The sequence below is a fragment of the Bos grunniens genome, chromosome 27 (genome assembly GCF_055505025.1).
Source record: "Bos grunniens cultivar Pamir isolate PY7600 chromosome 27, Bosgru_T2T1.0, whole genome shotgun sequence".
In the NCBI taxonomy this organism is placed as follows: domain Eukaryota; kingdom Metazoa; phylum Chordata; class Mammalia; order Artiodactyla; family Bovidae; genus Bos; species Bos grunniens.
The window spans coordinates 16,682,810-16,705,878 of NC_141191.1; the positions used below are offsets into that span (position 1 = coordinate 16,682,810).

Consider the following 23,069-nt stretch of genomic DNA (forward strand, 5'->3'; position numbering starts at 1 on the left):
CTAAAATTAAAAAGTAAAAAGTGTAAGCTGTCTTTCCTCCTCTAGCAGAGCTGTACCCAAGGGTCAGCCCTTGGTAAAGCTGTCACTAAGCAAAGGCTCAGCTTTCTTTATAAAGAAACCTGAGAAAGAATTGATGCTTTTGAACTGAGGTGTTGGAGAAGACTCTTGAGAGTTCCTTGGACTGCAAGGAGATCCAACCAATTCTTCCTAAAGGAAAACAGTCCTGAATATTTATTGGAAGGACTGATGCTGAAGCTGAAACTCCAATATTTTGGCCACCTGATGCAAAGAGCTGACTCATTGGAAAAGACCCTGATGCTGGGAAAGATTGAAGGCAGGAGGAGAAGGGGACGACAGAGGACAAGATGGGTTGGATGGCATCACCGACTCAATGGACATGAGTTTGAGTAAACTCCGGGAGTTGGTGATGAACAGAGAGGCCTGGCATGCAGCAGCCCATGGGATCGCAAAGAGGTGGACATGACTGAGTGACTGAAGTGAACTGAAAGCAAAGTCTCCTCTTTTCCCTCCTCCTCCTCCTCCCTTTCTAAGCACCTACCTTCCTCTCCTGGTGCCCTCCCCTCACCCGAACTGCAAGCGGAGCACCCATGGCCTCATGCTGCCCTCCCCACCAAAGCACAAGCTCTGCTGTGTGCAACATCCAGGCCCACTGCCCTTGAACCCCTGCATTGGAGAGTTCCTCCTATTCAGCAACTATTTATCAGTACTTGTGGCCACCTGATTCAAAGAGCCGACTCCTTGGAAAAGACCCTGAGGCTGGGAAAGAATAGGGCAGGAGGAGAAGGGGCAACCAAGGATAAGATGGTTGGATGGCATCACCGACTTGAGGGCCATCAGTTTGAGCAAGCTCCAGGAGATGGTGATGGACAGGGAAGCCTGGAGTTGGGATTTCTCTTTCCAGTGCACGGAGTATGGGTTCGATCCCTGGTCGAGGAGCTGAGATCCCGTATGTCTTGTGGCCAAAAATCCAAAACATAAAATAAAACTAATATTGTAACAAATTCAATAAAGACTTTAAAAATGGTCCACATCAAAAAAATCTTTAGCATAAGAAAGAGTAAAAATTTAAAAAGTCTTCTGAAACTTCTCAGTATATACTCTACAATTCTTCAAAACTGACTGTATTATTCATTAATAATGATAGTAACTATTACTATATATACAGTATTTATATATTAAATAATTAGTACTATAAACTTATATTGAATAATTATTATATTTTAAGTAGTATAGTATTAAAGTTTAAGTATTATAAATAATGATAGAATGATACACAAGAGTAGCTGCTAGTCTTTTTTGAAATTTTCTCATATGACAAGCACTATTCTTAGCGTTCCCTGTGGGCTGTTGTTGTCTAGTCACTAACTCGTGTCCAGCTCTTTGCGACTCCATGAACTGTAGCCCACCAGGCTCCTCTGCCCACACAAGAATACAGGAGTGGGTTGCCATTTCCTCCTCCAGGGGATCTTCCTGAGCCAGGGATCGAACCCACATCTACTGCATTGGCAGGCAGGTTCTTTATCACTGAACCACCCAGCAAGCAATGTGTTACCGTGCTTAATTCTCTAACAATCCTAGCAGATGGATATTATCTCAGTTTTACAGGTGAGGAAATGGAGGCAAAGAAGGTTAAAGCAACTTCCTGTGATAGACACAGAGATGTTGCACCCGGAGGCCTGGTCATGTTGCCCACCTTCGAGGAACAGAGAGGTCAGCCTTCTGCCATCAGCTCCTTCAGGGTCAGCCACAAGTGCAGCGCACACCTGGCCTGCGAGCCTGCCCTTCCAGGGCAACACATACCAAACTTTAGCACAGTCTCTGTAAAACGGCCTGGCCATTTCAGCCCAGCACAAGACATTGATAGTCGGGGTTGGCTGAGGCTATGTCAGACCTGCAGCTCACTTCCATCTTTTTCTCCAGCCAGCCCTGCTTCTGCCCTGCCTTCATAAGTCCCGATCCTTCATAAACATCCTACACCCCAATCTCCATCTCCATGTGGGCTTCCAGAGGACGCAACCTCCAGCACTCAGCAAGGGTCATGAAGCTGCTAAGTGGTGATGCTTCTAAGCACTATGAGATGCTGTTCCCAGATATAAAAACAAATACAGGACACTCTGAGAGTGATTGAACAAGGGCTGAAACTATTACTTGGAAAATCTGAAACTCTGCCTTTAATTTTTTGCTAGGTCGCTTCAGTCATGTCTAACTAAAGTCTTTGCGACCCTATATTGAGATAACATTTACATACCATAAAAATTCACCCTTCTCAAGTATACATGTGAATTGCTTTTAGCATATTTTCAAAGTCATGCAACCATCAACACGATCTAATTCGAGAACACTTCATCACCCCAAAAAGAAACCCTGTACCCTTGAGCAGTCACTCCCCATTTGTCTTCAGTTCTGGTCTTCCTGAACAATAATTAAACTATTCATCTCTTCGTGCCAGTGATGAGAATTTTCTACCATCATCCAAGGTACAAACTTTCCTAATTTCACTCTCTTTCAAAGTACCAAAGTCATAAACATGTTCAAATTCTTGTTTGGTAATCTCACTCTTGGGAATTCTTTATTTTTCTTGGGGGGGTGGGGAGTTTATTCTTTAAAAAAAAAATTACAAAAAGATGGGGGGAAATCAGTTTGCATAGTTTATAAAACTGAAAAACTGAGAATAAGATTTGCTCATCAGGGGATTTTGTTAATTAAGTCATGGCTCATTAACGAAATGGAATATTATGCATCCGCTACAGACTAAACAGGAACAAGAAAAATGCCTGGTATAACATTCACCATAAAAGCAAAATATAAAATTGCATCTATAGCTATGTGAAATATGTACACGTGGATAAGGATCAAAAGGAAATGGACAAAAATGAAAACAGTTACTGAGACAGGATGTTAAATTATTTTCATTCTCCTGAGTTCCTTTATTATTGTCCAAAGGTGATGGTTGCAGTGAATCAGACTTGGAGGAAAATATGCATGTAATCTACTCTCACCAGTGAGACTTCGAATTCAGAAGGGGAGGTAAGTACTGCATACAATTCTTGTTAAGAGCAAAGGTTTTGGAGTCACACGGACTTGGATTTTAATTCTGGCTCTGATACTTCTGAGATGTGACCTTGGACAATAATCTAACCTCTGTAAGACTCATTTTTCACTATTAACAGGGGCTCATAGCACATCAACCCAACAGGGCTGCTGTGAAGATGCAGTGAGACAGTCACTTCATATCTGTTCAGTCGCTACACTCATGTCCAACTCTCTGTAGACCGCCAGGCTCCTCTGTCCATGGGATTCTCCAGCCAAGAATACAGGAGTGAGTTGCCATGCCCTCCTCCAGGGGATCTTCCTGACCCAGGGATTGAACCCACATCTCCGTGTCTCCTGCATTGTGGCAGATTCTTTACAGCTGAGCTGCTGGGTGCCACTTAACAAATGGTAGCTGCTGCTGCTTTTGTTGCATAGGTAATGGTGGCAAGAGTGATGGCCATGGTACTGACAAGGGACAGGAGTCAGAGAACAGAGATTTTTGCTTATGAAAATATTCCTAACACTGGGAAACTTGAATGGCAGTGTTATTTTATACTGAACACACAGGCAGAGGACTTCTCATTATTTCTATCAAACTGATTTCTCCAATTCAGACCAAGGGAGTGTTGCTTCAAAGGAGAGCTAGGGTTGCTGGCATCACCCTTTCTCAGCAGGAGACCCAGAAATCTGTACCAACAAGATGCTCATGGGTGTCCTGGTTGAAAATTTTACCAAAGAAAATCAAGTTCTACTGAATTGGTGTGACTCATTTTATTAATGAATACGGCACCTACTGACTATTCCCATTGCTGTGATTGTGGATATCGTCTTCATTACTAACAAAGAGCCAGTGTGGCGTATGAGGCAAGCCCCACCCTTGTCTGTCTTGTCTCCCGTTGTGGATGAGCTGTCCTCTTCTCCCAGGCCCAGGCCTCCCTCGCACACAGGATACCAGCCCAGACTTTCCTGCCCACTCAAGGGCTCTGGCAGGTCCTCTTACTCTTGCATCTGTTTGTTGTCTCTGCTCATCAGCGTCTAAACATGCTGTGGCATATCCCAGCTTCATAAAAGACCAAAATCCTCGCTTGATCTCATAACCTCGTCTAAGTTCGCTATTTCTTTCACCTGCCCATTACCCCCAAACTCCCTGAAAGAGAACAGCAGAAGGTTGCAAATTATTGAAGCTATAACCAGCACAGGCTTCCCAGGTGGCTCAGGAGTAAAGAATCTTCCTACCAACGCAGAAGACGCAGGAGATGCAGGTTCAGTCCCTGGGTGGGGAAGATCCACTGGAGTAGGAAATGCAACCCACTTTAGGATTCTTGCTTGGAAATTCCATGGACAGAGGAGCTTGGTGGGCGACAGTCCATGGGGCTGCAGAGAGTCGGACACAACTGAGTGACCGAGCACACAATATACCTAGCAGACAGTAAACTCTATGTATTTCCTATGTACAATTTAATGATGTACAGTGGGCGTATGATGTACCCACGAAACTCCCACCACACTGAAGATAATAAACATACCACCCTATCCCTTCCCTCCCATCCCTGACTCCCCAGGCAACCACTGATTTGCTTTCTGTCACTTTGTGTTCATTTGCCAGAATTTTCATAAATGAAAGCATTCAATAGGTACTCTTTTCTGTCTTTCTTCTTGTATGTACCACAATATTTGTGAGATTCATCCATGTTGCGGCATGTACAAACGTTTCTATCCTTTTTATTGCTGAATATCATTTATCTGTACACCAGTTTGATTACTCATTTACCTGTTGATAGACACTAGCATTATTTCCAATCTGGGGCTATTATAAGTAAAGCTGCCATAAACAATGATGTACAAGTCTTTGTATAGAAATACGCTTTCATTTATCCTGGGTAAATATCTAGAATGGAATGTCTGGTCCAAACCAAAAGCAAAATCGTTTCCAGGGTGTTTGTACAATTTCACATTCCCACCAGCAACAGAGCAGAGTTCCACATCCTAATCATCACTTGCGATGTAGTCAGATTTTATTGTATTTTTTTTTTTTTTACCATTCCAACAGTTGTGGTTTCTTATTATGGTTTTAATTTGCATTTTTCTACTGACTAATGAAATTGAGCATCTTTTCATGTGCTTATTTGCCATCCAGAAACATTTTTTGGTGAAGTTTAGTTCAGTTGCTCAGTCGTGTCCAACTTTTTTTTTTTTGGTGAAGCATCTAGTCAAATCTTTGCCCATTTTTAAAATTGTTTTCTTATTGAGTTCTGAGAGGTTTTTTTTTTAATATCCTGGATGTATATTCTTTATTGGATGCAATTTACAAATTTTTAACCCAGTCTTTTCATTCTCTTGACAGCGTGGGTTTTTTTGGAAAGGATTTCTTAGAAAGTTTATTTTAAAAAATACATTTATCTTTTTTTTTTTTTTTTCATGTGGAAGGTGGTTCTGAGGTGCCTACACTTGGATTTTTTTTTTTAACTTTTTACTTTGAATTGGGGTATAGCTAATTAACAAATAATGTTGAGACAGTTTCAGGTGAACAGTGAAGGGACCCAGCCATACCTATTCATGTATCCATTCTCCCCAAACTCCCTTCCCACCCAGGTGACCATACAACATGGAACAGAGTTCTATGTGCTATATAGTAGGTCCTTGTCAGCTATCCATTTAAAACATAGCAGGGTGTACATGTCCATCCCAAACTCCCCAACGATCCCTTCTCCCTTAACAGTGTCTTTTAAGAGCAGAAATTTTAATTTTGATGTGGACAATTTATCAATTTTTATGCATAGTTCTTTTGGTGTTGTAGCTAAGAAATCTGTGCCAAATTCAACGTCATAGATGTTTATCCTATGTTTTCTTCTAGTAGATTCACAGTTTTAGGTTTCACATTTGTCTATAATCCATTTGAGTTGATTTTGTATATTGTGTGAGATATTTAGATTAGTGAAGGACAGGGAAGCATGGCGTGCTGCAGTCCATGGGGTTGCAAAGTTATAAACAAATGAGCAACTGAACATTTAGATTGAAGTCCTTTTTCTTGCTTGCTTTTTTTTGCATCTAATTGCAGCACTATTGGGTAGAAAGACCACTCTTTCTTCACAGCATTCCCTTTTACACCTTTGTTAAAATCAATTGTCCGTATGTATTTAGAAATACTTCTGGTATCTTCATTCTGCTCTGTTATCAATTTGTCTGTGTCTATGACAGGGACTTCTCTGACTGTCCAGTGGTTAAGACCTTTAGACCACTGCCTTCCAAGGCAGGGGTTACAGGTTCAATCCCTGGTCAGGAGCTAAGTAAGATCCCATGTGCCTTGTGGCCAAAAAACCAAAACATAAAACAGAAGCAGTATTGTATCAATCCTTCTTAATTTGACATTGAATTAAAGTGACATTTAATTACCCTTAATTTGAAAATAATACATGTGAAAGAACTGTTTTGATTCTTTATTATAAACATGTCGAAAACAAAATACACAGAAAAGCAAGGAGGAGCTCCATTTAAATCCATTTCTTTTCATTTGGGAAACAGCACAGAACGATGATCCCTTTTTGTCCCACCCCTAACATTTAGACAAGAAATTATTTTATAATCTTGAAGGAAGGTCAAGGTGACCCTTGTTCCCCACCAAAGTCAGCCATCCCAAATTGGATGATACTCAAAAATAAATGTTACTCCAAATTCCATAGTCTTCCCTATGTGAAGAAATGACCTGGGGTTAAAGAACTGCTGAAAGAATCTATCATTCTTAAACACTTTCGTTTATTTCTTATAACAAGTGAGCAAAGCAGAAATCAAGAAACAAAACACAGCTCAGAATGCTGCAGCCAACTGTCTATTTTTTCACAATCTGCCCACTCCTTAAACAAACATGAAACGTTATAACTAGCTGTAGTCAGATACTACGGGAAGCAAAAAGACCAGAAGAAAAACCTCAAACATCCGGCCTTCATCTGTCTTCTGCATGAAATCTACTTGGCTTGTGACTGTAAATGTTTCCCTCTTAAGAAGTTAAAATCAGACATGATGTCATAGAATGACCAGGTCCACACTATATTTTTCAAAATTAGTATTTTTCTGATGAACACACAACCCACATATCATAAAAACCATTATGTTTTATCAGAGGGGATCAAAACTAGAAATTGTTTGTATAATATCAATAGGTAATCAACAAGATGTGTATTGGTTTCAACGTGTGTATTTCCTTGTATCTTTTTAAAAAATGTTTGTAGCTGTATGTGGTAATAATTACCGTGGAGTTGGGTCAGGGTAGATATAAAGCTTTTTTGGAATCTAGCATTTCTCTTGTTGCCCAAAGCAACGACCTCAGGGGAAAACAAAAGAACCCTGGTGAGAAAACATCTCAGTTAAAATGTACATTTTTCTCTCAAGTGTTGGTAGGAAGCAAGTGAATGGGGCCTCTGACCTGGAACCAATTAACCCTGCAGTTAAAATGGCAGCTTGGGGCAAAATGAAGGGTTTGGTGTCAATTCATCTGTTTTCTGGACTACATACACTACAAGATGTTCATCCTGTTTTAAAAAAAATTAAAGGACCCTGACCTAAAATGTAATATGCCCCTTACTCTCTGCAGGACCCAAACTTGTATATTAATGTCACTTCAGACTTTAGCATCCCAAGCTTACAGGCCCTTAAGTCTTATGCTTTTAGTCTACTTTAATGATTCTTATGAAGGTCCTTACTCTGATACTGAATGATAATGATGATATTAACAATAGCTATCTCTTACATGCTCACTGTGGCAGGTCCTAAGCTAAACCTATTTTAAGTTCCTCATTATTGGAACAACCCTGAGTGTGTGTTCAGCATCTCATATATGTGTATGCATTACACATACATGCATATGTACTCTATATGTACAGTATACACCCATATATGCACATATGGTAGATGCGCACACACACACACGCACACATAAGGTATACTAAGAGATTTCTTTTAAAGAATTGGCTTCTGTAGTTGTGGGGGAGCAAGTCTGAAATCTCTAAGGTGGGTTGGAAACTTGGGTGGGAACTGATGTTTCAGTCTTGAGGCAGAACTTCTATTTCAGCAAAACCTCAGTTTTGCTTTCAAGGCCTTTCAAATGTCTGGATGAGTCTCCCCCTCATACCCCCACCCATTATGGAGGGTTGACTCCCACACAACTTATAGATGTTAACCACAGCTCCAAAATAGCTTCCCAGCAACACCTAGATGAGTGTTGCTCATCTAAATAACCAAGTACTATAGTTCAGCCAAGTTGACACATAAAGCTGACCATCATATCCTGGAAAATCTTTGCTCAATATTGTGTTTTTATAACATTGAAAATCGTAGCCCTCCACACAGATAGCCTTACATACCTATCTTCCTCTTTTCTTATGTTGCCCTTAGCACCTATTATCTTGAACCCATCACCCTATATTTTATTTGTTTACTATCTTTCTGCCCCTTGTAGAATGTAAGCTCCACAGCACAGTGATGTGTGGGTTTTTCACCGATGTATCGTCAGCACCCCCACCAGTACCTAACACACAGTAGGCCCTCGAGAAATCTTTGTGAGTGACCAAAGCGAATATGAAGGTGGGCAGTCAGTAAATACTTGCAGAATAAATGGAGGGTCTCATCCTGAAGTATTCCTGAACAGACTCTTTTGAAGGGTGGAAGGACAGTGGATCGTAGGGGAGAAAAAGGAAGGATTTCAGAGTTCATATCCATGAGGTGGAAGAAGTAGTGAAGAAGCAGCATACACAGATCCAGTTTGCCTTCCCTTTGCCCTTTTACTTCGCTGTGTGACTTTGGGCAGATTATCTCATGTCTCTGGGTCTCAGTGTTTTCATCTGTAAACTGAGAATAACAATACTTAGTATACAGGGTTGTTCTGATCTTCCCAGGCAACTCAGTGGTAAAGAATCCACCTGGCAATGCAGGAGAAGCAGGAGATGCAGGTTCAATCCCTGGGTCAGAAAGATCCCCTGGAGAAGGAAATGGCAACCCACTCCAGTATTCTTGCCTGGAGAAACCCGTGGACAGAGGAGCCTGGACGGCTACAGTCCATGGGGTCGCAAAGCGTCAGACACAACTGAGTGCATGCACACCATAAACACACACACATACATACATACATCCTACTGGCTGTTTCTCTGGAGAACCCTGACTGATATATGGGGTAAGAGTGTTCCAGGCAGAGGGAAGGCAAGAGCAAAGGCCTCATATGTTGGACACCATGCTAGGCATCATGCAGACCAGTGTGAACAACACAGATGTGGCTCCTACCTTCCTTAAGCTCAGCGACAAGTCATAGATATTGCCAACTGACCCATCTGTCTCTCCCCGATTCTCAGCTCTTCCCAGACTCATTTGCTTTACTCTTCAGCCTTGACCCGTGGTCCCCAGTTTCAACTTTTAACTAGCATTCCTAGTTGCCCTGGCCTTTCATTACACTTGCCACATAACTATCATTACCAACTCACTTTGGGGTAATTATGGAGTTTAAGAACTATGTTCACATACTTTAACTTGCCTTCACAAAAACATATGGGGAGGAAAGGAAAATTCATCTTTATTTCACAGACTAGGAGACTGAGATTCAAAGAGGCAAACTAACCTGGATGAAATTACAGTTAATAAATACCAGAGCTGGGAATCCAGCTTTCTCCTCAAGAACACATTTTTTAAAAACGCACTTTATGGTTACCTGTAATTGTTCACCTCCCACCCACCATTCACTCTTCAACCCATTTCTCTCTGATATTCCCCACTCTTGAACTGGAACGTTTCTGTTTCCAGCGGGGGGTTGGGGGGGGGGTGGAGGCTGTAGTTTCCCACGCATTACATTTATTGTCATATTACATTTATTAATTATATATATTAAAATTGTTAGTCAAGTGATTACTTAGGAGACTTCCTATTCGCTTTAAATACAGGCATTCCTCCACGCTTCTGTTTTCAGAGCATAGTAACAATCAGGAGTTGAAATATTACGAAAATAGAAATCCCAGGCCCAACCAAAACAAACTACAAAACTATAGGAACAATCTATCAAGAAGCGCGCGTGGATTACTAGGGTAAAAATATCTGACTTGAAGTCTCCTCTGGAGTCTTCTAATTTCCCGCGAAAATATAAAGATTGAAAAAAACAATCCATCACTCCAAGAAAACCCAGGATTGTCAGCCTCTCCCACGCCCTCGGAGCGATGTCGGACAGCTTCAAGGAACAGCTGATGGCGAGGACCAACGCAGGCCGCGACCACCTGTGCAGGTGCCTGAAAGACTCTTCTCCCAGTTGAGAAGTCAAGCCCGTGCACACCACAAAGACAGGCAGCCGCGCACCAGTACACTTCGCTGTAGATCAGCAAAGGTTTTGTGTGATCGAAAAAAATAAGCGGCGCCCAACAGCTTCCCACGCAGCCCACAAACTCCACCCATCTTTAACTTTTCTTGGACTCGCGGAGCCACTGTTGCTCAGGACACGCCCCGGCAGGAAGTAGAGCGGCGAGAGCGGCAGCACGATGCATCCTGGGAGTTGTAGTCTGCGCTCAGAATGCGCAGGCGCACGGGTAGAGGCGGGGCCCCCAGGAGCAGAGCCCCACGGGAACTGTAGTTTCTCTTGCATTACACAGAGCGTTTTAGAAGGTCTGCTAAGTCGCTTCAGTCGTGTCCGACTCTGTGCGACCCCATAGACGGAAGCCCACCAGGCTCCCCTGTCCCTGGGATTCTCCAGGCAAGAACACTGGACTGGGTTGCCATTTCCTTCTCCAATGCATGAAAGTGAAAAGTGAAAGGGAAGTCACTCAGTCGTGTCCGACTCTTCGCGACCCCACGCACTGTAGCCTACTAGGCTCCTCCATCCATGGGATTTTCCAGGCAAGAGTACTGGAGTGGGTTGCCGTTGCCTTCTCCGGGTTAGAAGGTCAGACGCATGCAGTTCTGAGAGTTCTCAGTTCAGTTAGCGGTGATGGTTTCAACGAATGTCTGAAGGACAGGGCAACCTGGTTTGGGAACTGTGAGTGCCGTCTTCTGTTCGACAGTAGATCTGAGATGGGTTGAGATATCCCTAAGTGAACTGTGTGAGCCGAAGGACAAACCACGAAATCTGCAAACGGGATTATGGAGCTGTGAGAAAATACTGTAGAATTAATTCAAATTAGTCCGAAAGACTCAGAGAAAGAACGGACTTCAGTATCATTCACCTCATGAATCAGAACATTTTTGAGAAATTCTGGCCCCTTTGAAAAAGAATACCAAAAAATTATATGTACGACATGCAGGTTAATGGAAATATGGCACTATCTGGAAGAATGTTAAGTTCATTTTTTTGGATGAGGGTTTTTTGTTTGTTTGTTCTTTTGCACTTCTGTATATTTTCTGAATTGTTTACCAGAGATCAGTATTCCCTTTTGATATAAAATATGAAGAAAAGTATACAAAACAATTTTAAACCTCCTGGAATCTATACCTTGGAGTTTTGTCTTACTTACCTTAGTTAGGTTCTTCTTTCCTTCCTTCCTTCCTCTTTTGCTTCCCTCTTTATTTTCTTCATTCTGAAAGAAAAAATTTGCTGGGGATAGAGGGAGATTCTACAAATAGAGATGTCCTTTATGTAGTCCTCTGTAATGCAGAGAAATACACACACGTTCTGAAGAGTTTTTATGTATATATCTGTGTAAATATCTACATACACGCGTGTGTATATTGTATGTTTTTCAGATAATGGTGTCATACATCCTGTATGATATCATTATTTAATTTGCATTTCTGCCTATTCTGTATCCTGTTTTTTTAGATTTATTGTAAAACCCAATACATACAGATCTAATTCATTTTTTTACTTCCATAAGAACATATACTCATATTTGCTTATTTGTCCTTAATAAAGTTATGCCACTTAAAAAAATTTTTTTGGCTGCCCCTCTCAACCTGCAGGATCCTAGTTCCCAGGATCCCTAGTTCCCACATCCCCTGCAGTGCAAGCGCAGTCTTAACCACTGTACCACCAGGGTAGTCCCCGAGCCATGACATATTTTAAAGTGTATGTTTAACTGTGGTGTTGGAGAAGACTCTTGAGAGTCCCTTAGACTGCAAGGAGATCCAACCAGTCCATCCTAAGGGAGATCAGTCCTAGGTGTTCATTGGAAAGACTGATGTTGAAGCTGAAACTCCAATACTTTGAATACTGGAATAGGTTGCCATGCCCTCCTTCAGGGGATCTTCCCAACCTAGTGATTGAACCTGCATCTCCTGTGTCTCCTGCATCGGCAGGCAGGTTCTTTACCACTAGTGCCACTAACCTATTTATTGACTTCTCTGATCTGTACCACCTCAAATCCTTGCCCACGTGTGTCCCTGTGTCTCCACTTTCCTCTTCCACTCATCCCTACCTCATTCCCTTTGTCCCAGTTGCACTAAACTATTAGCAGTAATTTGGACAAATTATGTGGTACATCACATTACATTCCATGTACAGTATGTGCTGGCTAAGGGGTAAGATTATAAATCATAGAATTTGGATCAGTTCAGTTCAGCTGCTCAGTCATGTCCAACTTGTTGGCTCCTCTGTCCATATGATTCTCCAGGCAAGAATACTGGAGTGGGTTGCCATTCCCTTCAGGGATCTTCCCAACCCAGGTCTCCTGGATTGCTGGCAGATTCTTTATCATCTGAGCCACCAGGGAAGTCCTTAATCCAATAATACTGGTGGCCTTATAAGGAGAGGAGAAGAGGCACAGAGACAGACACCCAGGGAGAATGCCAGCGACCACAGAGGTTCAGGTTGGAAAGATGCTTCTACCAGCCAAAGAATGCCAAGGATTGACAGCCAGCACTGGAAGCTGTGAAGAGGCAGAGAAGAATTCTGCCCAGAATCTCAGGGCACAGAGCCCAAGATGACACCTTGATTTCAGACTTCTGGCCTCCAGAGCTCTAAGAGAATACAGTATGCTTAAATTGCTGATAATATCTTTATTGTATTAATTATTTGCATTTTTATACCAGTTAAGAAAATAATTCATACTAAATAGTAAATAACTAATAAACACATAATAATAGTTAACTCTGAATTATGGTACTTTGTGTAACTTTTTTAAAGCAGCCCTAGGGACCAAATACACTTGCTATGAATACTTCTCTCATGGCCAGCTGATGTGACTGCTGAATGCAGAGTCAGAAGGGCTGTACACAACCAGTTCTCATGAGCTAGTATAAGCTGTACCATTGAACTTCTGACTTTGGGCTCATCTAAGACAGACTTTACTTTCTTGGGCTGCAAAATCGCCTCAGATGGTGACTGCAGCCAAGAAATTAAAAGACGCTTGTTCCTTGGAAGAAAAGCTGTGACAAACCTAGACAGCAGTCCACCTAGACAGCTTATGAAAAAGCAGAGACATTACTCTGTCAATAAAGGTCCGTCTTGTCAAAGCTATGGTTTTTCCTGTAGTCATGTATGGATGTGAGATTTGGACCATAAAGAAGGTTGAACACCGAAAAATTGATGCTTTTGAACTGTAGTGTTGGAGAAGACTCTTGAGAGTCCCTTGGACTGCAACGAGATCCAGCTAGTCCATCCTAAAGGAGATCAGTCCTAGGTGTTCATTGGAAGGACTGATGTTGAAGCTGAAACTCCAATACTTTGGCCACCTGACACGAAGAGCTGACTCATTTGAAGAGACCCTGATGCTGGGAAAGATTGAGGGCAGGAGGAGAAGGGGACGACAGAGGATGAGATGGTGGGGTGGCATCACCAACTCAATGGATATGGGTTTGGGTGAACTCTGGGAGCTGGTGATGGACAGGGAGGCCTGGCGTGCTGCGGTTCATGGGATTGCAAAGGGTCAGACACAACTGAGTGACTGAACAACAGTAACAATAGCCATAAGAAAGTTCAAAGCGTGTTCAGGGAAGAATTTGACATGGGTTCAAGAAAGAACTTTCAATATAGAAGTATCATCTGTGGACATTGTCTTGTGTTGTATGCACTTTATCTTTTAAAATCTCCATGTTGAGTTCAAGACGTTCATTAACCTATTTCACTTCCAGGCAAGCAAGCAAGGACGTGAATGTGAAAATACCTGAGAGTATTCAAATCTCAATGATGACATGAGAAAATATATGTCAAATTACTCAGTTTAATCTAATTCCTGTGTTCATTTTTTTTCTTTTGGGGTTATTTTTTTGGGGATGGGGATGTATAATTAATTTTCTTTCATTTGTTATTCTGACTGTTTTGGTTAAGAGAGGTTTTAAATTGCTCAGCACTAAAAGATCCTGTATCAAGAGGCCAACACGCCTACAGGAGTGTCAGAAATTTGTCACAAAAACGTACTTATCAACTTCTCAGTGAATTTGATAGATAAGAAGATGACATTTGCTCAGTGACAGCATGTGTGACAGAACTAAATGAGAAGAAGATGAAAACCACTTTACAGTAACTTCTGACATTGCCATCAACATTAAAAATGCTGAGATTTACAGAAACTCCTTCCAAGGTCGAGGTCCAGAGGAGGAGCTGTGTGAGCCTGAACAGAAGAACCAATGATTAGCACTCAAGATGCAAAACAAGAGCAACTTTGACTTCACAAAGGACCGCATTCCTGGCTGCCATTTCCTCGTGTGGATTCCTGGTTGCAGCAAGGTGATAAGCAACCAGAGAATCCTTCCACTTCATGTGTGACTGAGCCCCTCCTTGTAGAACATATTAGATGTACTTTGATGTTTTTTTAAAGAAAATACCCATCTCCAACTAGCATAGGTTCCTGGGAAAGAAAGCAAAAGAGGCAGAGAGAAGGAAGAGAGGCAGGAAGGAGGGGAGAGAGAGCAAGAAAGGAAGGAACAGAGGAAGGAAGGAAAAAAAAGATGGCTTGGCTTATGCAAAAAGATTTCTCCTGAGAGCTTGAAATAGGAATGACCAAAGAAAGCAACTTTCTGGCATGATAGAGCCCATTGGTGGCCGTTGGAAAGAATCTAAATTTGAAATCTATGTCCATTGAGTCTTAGATATCCTCCTTTGCCCTTTGTATTTCAAATAACTTTCAAAATAAAATCTTCTTTTAGCAAAAGAAAAAAAGATCTCACTACCACCTTGCCATATTTGTTGTTCACGTCTGACTCTTTGCAACCCCATGGACAGCAGCATGCCAGGTTCCTCTGTCCCTCTCTATCTCCTCGAGTTTGCCCAGGTTCCGGCATATCTATATAGCCTTGCCATTTACAGAATCATGCAAACCTTTATAATCAGGTGTTTTTACAGAACAGTCTGATGAGGGAACTAGAAGCCTGAGTATTTAGGACTCAGGTTTTAACCATGTTGTACTTCAGTTTTCTCCTTTATAAAATGATAGGGTTGTACTATGTAAGTAATTCTCAATTATCTTATATTTCAAGTTCACTAATCATTCTATTCCAGAGATTTCTTCCCACCCTGTCCTGGTACTTGGTGCCCCCAGGCCAAAAGAAATACCTAAACACTTGTCTTTATCAAGTAGTGAGGTCTAAACAGCTTAGTAGTACTTTCTGTGGTATCCAACAGATGTCTCTGGCCCTCAGAAACTTAAAATAACCCACGGTGCCTCTGTAGGTTCGCTTGTCACCCCAAAGTGCTTCAGTACACAATTTAAGAATCGTAGTTCTAATCAAAGAAACTTAGTTCTACTCTGATAGAAATTTGTCTTTTTTTAGAGAAAAAATGCTTGGATCATAGTTACTTACACAAGTTTTATACACGTGACCATTACAGTGGCAATTACTGAAGGTATATTTTATTTTATTTTTTTGAAGGTATATTTTAATGTCAAAGTTTTAAAACACAGATAATTTTGTTAGTAAGAAGAAACATAAAATTGCTGCTGGGAATATAGTTTACGGTATCATCATAAAGCACAAAATAAATTCTGGTAATACTACTAGAATTATAGATCTAATACATAAAAATTATTTCATTAGAAATGAAATGCTTAGGACTTCTCTGGTGGTCCAGCAGTTAAGAGTCCGTGCTCCCATTGCAGGGGGCCTGGGTTCGATCCCTGGTCAGGGTCTTAGCTCTGCATGCCGTAGCTAAGACCCAGTGCAGCCAATTAAATAAATATATCTTTTCAAAAGAAATTAAATGATAGTAATACTACTGACAATTACTTTTACAGCTATCATTATAAATTCAAAGATAAAAAAATGAATCCATCAGGAGACATATAACAATTATTGAACCTTATTGTTGAGAAACTTGTAGCTGCATTTTATTGAATAGCATCTCAGTTCTCGGGATAAAGTTTTAAACAGCAACTGGAAGAACAGCTTTATGTTTAAAAATGTTTTATTTTTAGAGTTGTCATGGTGTAAAAGTTATTCCTACATATCAAAGCTGCTGGAAAGAGCCCAAGTTTTGTGCAAGTTTTTCATTAAGTGTTTCATGGTGTCCCTGCTTTAACCCCAAACAAGTGCACACTCTTCATAAGCTGTTGAATATTGGTTCAGCTGATAAATTAAGAAAATCCCCCTTCTTTGAACTCCTAAGCCACAGAACATGTGTTACATTGCTAATAAGAAGGATTAGACAGATATGGGCCACCCAAAGTTTCTCCTATTCCTGGATCATCTGCAATGAGAAAATAGCAATTTAATTGTGTTTCTTGCTTATCCAGGTCAACAGTTAGCACCAATACGAAGATACCCAACTGCGTAGAGATAAAACCTAGAGCAGCAGGAGACAGTATCTGAAAACACAGGGTCTGAGGAAGCTGGGAAGGGGCAGAGCTATAGTTTGGAGGAGGAAATGGCACCCCACTCCGGTACTCTTGCCTGGAAAATCCCATGGATGGAGAAGCCTGGTGGGTTTCTGTCCTTGGGGTCGCCAAGAGTCGGACACGACTGAGCGACTTCACTTTCACTTTTCACTTTTATGCATTGGAGAAGGAAATGGCAACCCACTCCAGTATTCTTGCCTGGAGAATCCCAGGGACAGGGGAGCCTGGTGGGTTTCTGTCTATGGGGTCGCACAGAGTCAGACACGACTGAAGCGACTTAGTAGCAGCAGCAGCAGCAGGATGTGACTGGTAGCTAGAGGAAGAGAATTAGAAGAAATGATGCTTATCCAAGGTTATTTTGATTAACTAGCCAGAAGCCCACCAACGGATACTCACAGTAAAATGATTGAAGGAGAAATAGCACACTTGGCACATAGATTTGGAAATTGAAGGAGAATTAATTTTAGCTTTATTTTTAAAATAGTATTGATTAACTTTTATTTTAATTAAAAACACTTTAATTTTAGAAAAGCTTTTAGTTTTTTATTGTGGGTGTATGTATGTGTATATATATATATAAAACTAAATATACCATTTTAAACATTCTGAAGCATATACGTGATTTTTTGCCAAAGTCACACTGTTAAATTAGGGAGTTTGATATATTTTTGGAAGAACATGGAGAATGAACAAACCAACAGAGAAAGAAATTGTTTGTCGAAATTAGGTCTCCTGACTTCCAGATCAGATTCAGCTAAAAATGCTCTTACTTTTGTACACGCCTTGTCTTCACGTCACAGCTTTGACACAGCTGGAGTTGCACACCCTAATTGCTGGGCCATGCTGTATGCAGCTGTATGACTGACTCATCTTTGAAAATCTTATTTACTTTTTGAAGTCAATTGGTTTCCCTGAAACATTGTGTTGCTGCCTAGTAGTCAATAGTTCAGCGTCATTTTTTTTTTTTTGCTTCAAGAAATAGCAGAGAAAAGGACATTAGCATTTTAAGGTGGGTTTTATTTCTCCATATGTAAAAATATATATCGTTTGATCAAAAAATGTATTAGTATTCAGGTGAAGATTATAGAGATCTTTTGGAACATCTGCTTTATCTGGATTAGTTTTAAAATCAGATGCAGCAATTCCATTGCAGTTCAAGTTGTTTCTATTTCATTATACTAGGTTAATTTTTTAATATTTTATTTTTACATTTTACTTCTTTGTTTTCTGGTTGCACTGGGTCTTTATTGCTGTGCATGCAGTTTCTCTAGTTGCGTCGAGCAGGGGCTGCTCTTCGTTGCAGTACGCAGATTTCTCACTGCATTGGCTTCTCCAGTCGCGGGGCATAGGCTCTAGGGTGTGCAGCTCGGTACCTGCAGTGTGTGGGCTTCAGCCATTTCAGCTCACAGGCTTAGTTATTCTGCAGCATGTGGAATCTGCCTAGCCCAGGGATCAAACTTACATCCCCTGTATTGGCAGGTAGATTCCTATCCACTGCGCCAGCAGGGAAGTCCCATACTAGGTTAATCTTGAAGACCCCTAATAGCTTTCATTAAGTTTACACCAGAATATCACACGTCTGTAGACTGAGTAGCATAATGTTCTCTCTTCACATAAATGCAAGCTCTTATAATGTAATGACACCTCCAAATGCTAAAAGCAGACCGTGGGTATTAAGTTGAGGTAGAGAGACTATTACTCCTATTTATTATTTTCGGGCAGAATAATCCCAGTTTCACTGATTACAAAGTAAAATGGAGACTGTGGTGGACAGGGACTTGGGGATCACACAGACTGGCTTATAATTCCCACCCTTACACAAAGAAACTGATGACATTGTGTGGATTGTGAACTCCCCCAGAGTTTGAATTTTCTCACCTGAGAGGTTAGCGTCTGCACACTATGATTGATGTGGGATAAAAGAGAGCTAACACGAATGCCATGGGCAGCACCTGGTCCTTAGAGCACGTGACGTTCAACAAGGGTTAGTCCCCTTCCCAGCCTTTCTCTGCTTGCACTACGAATCTGAAAATACACAGCTATAAAAAGTTGTCTTGAAAGAGACTGAACTGGAAACTTATGTTTGGAATAACGGGATTGCAAGGGTGTCACTGTTGCAGCATAAGGATTTGTTGGCAGACATTTGGAGCTTTATGCCTGCAAGGTGTTTGCAGAGCTCTTATAGTTTTAAGAGAATAGTCTGTTACTGTCAGTGAGGTTAAGCCTCTTTTCAAATGTTCAGAAGCCTTTTCCTTTCCTGCAAAGGATTCTGGGGAACCTTACTTGAGACCTAAATCAGAATGGCCAGGTTCCAGAAGTTTTGATAACCACTATGCCAGAGGGACAAGCCCTGTGGGGGAGTTTGGGCCCCTGGGTCAGAACCACGGGCCTGTGTTCCCCACCCCCGCACCCCGCCTAGCAGTCCCACTTCTGAACTTAGTCTTGTATGTGTTCTTGTTCACCTGTGCAAGGATGTTTATCACAGACCCATGGAAGTATTCCTTGTGATTGTAAATGGCTGGAAGCAACCTAAATAGTACCAACAGTGCATGCGTGCAGGCTAAGTTGCTCAGTCCAACTCTTTGTGACCCCATGGATTGTAGCCTGGAAGGCTCTACCTGTTGATGGGATTCTCCAGGCAAGGAACTGGAGTGGTTGCCATGCCCTCCTCCAGGAGATCTTCCCGACCTAGAGATCAAACCCTCGTCTCTTACATCTCCTGTATTTACAGGTGGGTTCTTTACCACAAGCGCCACCTGTGGTAAAGAAGCCATGTGGGAAGCCATGCTAGCAATGGTAAATATTAATTAAATGTTGGCATATCCCTACTATTAAAAAAAAAGAGAGAGAGAATAGTCTGGATGCTATCTTCTTCCTCTGGCACAGAACTTCCTTCCCTTTGGTGAGATTTGTGGACAGTACTTTGCTCAGCTCTAAAATAATGCCATTCTTTTCCAATTGTCTGGACTCGTCTAACAGTTACAAAACAGTATTTCACCAGCAGAGGCTACTACAGTTTATTTAAAGGTTACAAACTGAAACTTCCTCTTAAATTATGCAATGGTTTTTTTTGGTGGTGAGGGAAGGGAGGAAATATTTCAGTTTAAATTTTTATAAAATAAATGGAAGATGATGGCTACTTGTTGCACAAGTCTATAGAACTGTATTTATATTTATAGGCATATCTGGGTCCTGTTTTAGAGTATAAGTTACTTGAGAGCTGAGACTGTGCCATAAGTTTCCTGTACCCTTCGTGCCTCGCTAAGTAGAGTACACAGTAGGTGCTCAACAAGTACTTTTCAAAAATGCACAAAGAATAAATCTTGGTAGACAGAAAAATATATGAGTATTGACATGGCCAGGCCCACAAAATTCAATTTCCTGTCAAAATCTTCCCCATCTTTCAAGGCCCAGCTCAGGAGCAAAGGAACTTCTTCCTAGACACTCCACTGACCTTTCCACAACTCCAAGAGATCATTTTCCTCATGTTTGCATACTCACAGCATTTTATATCTCTTATTTTTGAACATCTGCAATCTTCTGCCTCATGTTATAATCTGTTTGATGACTTAAGTATAAATTATTATTAATTTCTACCTGTCCATTATTGCATCATCCTCAAATTTCTCAGAGTCCTCATCAAATGTGTGTCGAATTCACCCCTTATTCAACAGTTAACGTTTGAAATACTGAAGTTTTTTTTAAAAGTTTTAAAGTAGCTTCAAAACCCTTTTGGAACCAGGTATGTTCATAACAACATGAAAATAGGAAAATACTGAAAGCTTCATATAGTAGAAGGATACTAACTGGATTTGCATCTGGGCTCCATCATTTATTAGCTGCTGGATCTTGGTCAAGTGCCTGAGCCTCTCTTTGCCTCAGTCCCTTCATCTGTAAAATGGGGAGGATAATAGTACCTAACGAGGCTGGAGACAGTATAGGCAGAGGTCTCGGAAGAGACCTTGTCACCTAGGGAGCACTCAATCACTGGCATGTACTGCTTGGTCGTCACCATCATAATCGACTCAGAGAAAGAGTCCTACTTTATATGCAGCTTCTCAAAAGAATACCAGGCTTTGGCAACGTGAAAGGAAATGACACTGATGTGATTGGTAAAAAAATTGTGTTGTGATAAGAACACTTACCATGAGATGTACCCTCTTCACAGATTTTTAGGTTCACAGCACACTACAGTATTGTCATCTGTAACATAATATTGTACAGCAGATTTCTAGAACTTGCATCATCGTGTATAATTGAAAATATGCCTATTAGCCGTTCCCTGGCAACATTCTAAAGAATCTTTGCTTCTATGAGTCTGACTGTTCAACATATCTCGTATAAGTAAACCATGCAGTATTTGTTCTTTTGTAACTAGCTTATCTCACTTAGCATAATGTCTTCAAGGTTCTTCCGTGTTGTCACATATTATTGTGGTATATCCTTCTTCTTAAAGGCAGAATATGGTAATAGTCCGTCATATGGATGTTTTCCTTTATCCATTCATCTGTTGATTGATAGGTATGATAGGTCTTGAGGTTGTTTCTGCATCTTGACCACTGGGAACAGTGCAGCAAGGAACACAGGAGCGTCAGTGTTTTGTCAAGATCCTGTTTTCAGTGTTTTCGATACATACTCAGAAGTGGCATTGCTGACTCACATGGTGGTTCTATTTTTAATTTTTTGAGGAACTTCCATACTGTTTTCCATAGTGGCTGCACATTTTGCATTTCTTCCAACTTTGTACAAGGGTTCCAGCTTCTCCACATCTTCACCAACATTTGCTGTCTTTTCTGTTTTGAATTGTAGCCATCTGAAGAAGTGTGAGGTGGTATCTCATTGCGGTTTTGACTGGCATTACCCTGATGATCAGTGTTGTTAAACAGCTTTTCCTATACCTGTTGGTTACATGTATCTGCTTTTTGGAGAAATGTCTTATCTGGTCTTTGTCCATTTTTTAACCAGATTATATGTTTGTTTATTTGTTTTTGTACTGTGTTATATGCGTTCCTTACCTGTTTTGGAAATTAATCCCTTCTCCGATATATGGATTGCAAATATTTTCTCCCACTTCATAGGTTGCCTTTTCACTTGGTTTTTATTTTCTGTGCTTGGCAGAACCTTTTCGTTTGATGTAGCCCATTTATTTCTTTTTGCTTTTCGCTTTTGTTGCCTGTGCTTCTGGACTGATATCCAAGAAATCTCTTCCAAGACCAACGTCCCGAAGATGTCCCCTATGTTTTCTTCCAGGAGTTTTACAGTTTCAGGTCTTACATTTAATTAATCCACTTTGAGTTGATTTTTGAATGCGATGTAACATACGGTTCTAGCTTCTGATGTGAACTTTTTAACTTTACTTTTATTTATTTATGGCTGCACAGGGTCTTTGTTGCTGCATGCTGGCTTTTCTCTAGTTGCAGCGAGTAAGGGCTGCTCTCTAGTGGCAGTGCAAGGGCTCCTCGTTGCGATGGCTTCTCTTGTTGTGGCGCAAAGGGTCCAGGCACGTGGGCTCAAAGTTGTGGCTCACCAGCTTGGTAACCCCACAGCATGTGGGATCTTTCCAGAGCAGGAACTGAACCTGTGTCCCCTGTGTTGGTAGGTGGATTCTTAACCACTGGACCAGCAGGGAAGTCCTATTTCTGTTTCATTATATCATACTCAGTTCAGTTCAGTTGCTTGGTCATGTCCAACTCTTTGAGACGCCATGAACCGCAGCAGGCCAGGCCTCCCTGTCCATCACCAACTCCTGGAGTTTACTCAGACTCACGTCCATTGAGTCGGTGATGCCATCCAACCATCTCATCCTCCGTCATCCCCTTCTCCTCCTGCCTTCAATCTTTCCCAGCATCAGGGTCTTTTCAAGTGAGTCAATTCTTCCCATCAGCTGGCCAAAGTATTGGAGTTTCAGCTTCGGCATCAGTCTTTCCAATGAATATTCAGGACTGATTTCCTTTAGGATGGACTGGTTGGATCTCCTTGCTGTCCAAAAGACTCTCAAGAGTCTTTTCTAACACTACAGTTCAAAAGCATCAATTCTTCGGAGCTCAGCTTTCTTTATAGTCCAACTCTCACATCCATACATGACTACTGGAAAAACCAAAGCTTTGACTAGATGGACCTTTGTTGGCAAAGTATTGTCTCTGCTTTTTAATATTCTGTCTAGGTTGGTCATAACTTTTCTTCCAAGGAGCAAGTGTCTTTTAATTTCATGGCTGCAGTCACCATCTGCAGTGATTTTGGAGCAGGAAAAAAATGAAGTCTGTCTCTGTTTCCATTGTTTCCCCATCT

General features: G+C 41.2%; 1 long non-coding RNA gene across 2 annotated transcripts in view; it reads left to right on the forward strand.

Moving 5' to 3' along the window:
* LOC147343566 (uncharacterized) overlaps nucleotides 1–23,069 on the forward strand; it is a 52,989-nt gene that overhangs the window by 19,695 nt on the left and 10,225 nt on the right. Inside the window, exons 3-4 of one of the 2 annotated variants that reach the window (XR_015156117.1) lie at nucleotides 2,965–3,048; nucleotides 12,624–13,106. This is a non-coding gene — a long non-coding RNA (uncharacterized LOC147343566). Of the gene's footprint in view, nucleotides 1–2,964; nucleotides 3,049–12,623; nucleotides 13,107–23,069 lie in introns of those variants that run through there. The other variant, XR_015156116.1, reaches the window with a different exon arrangement.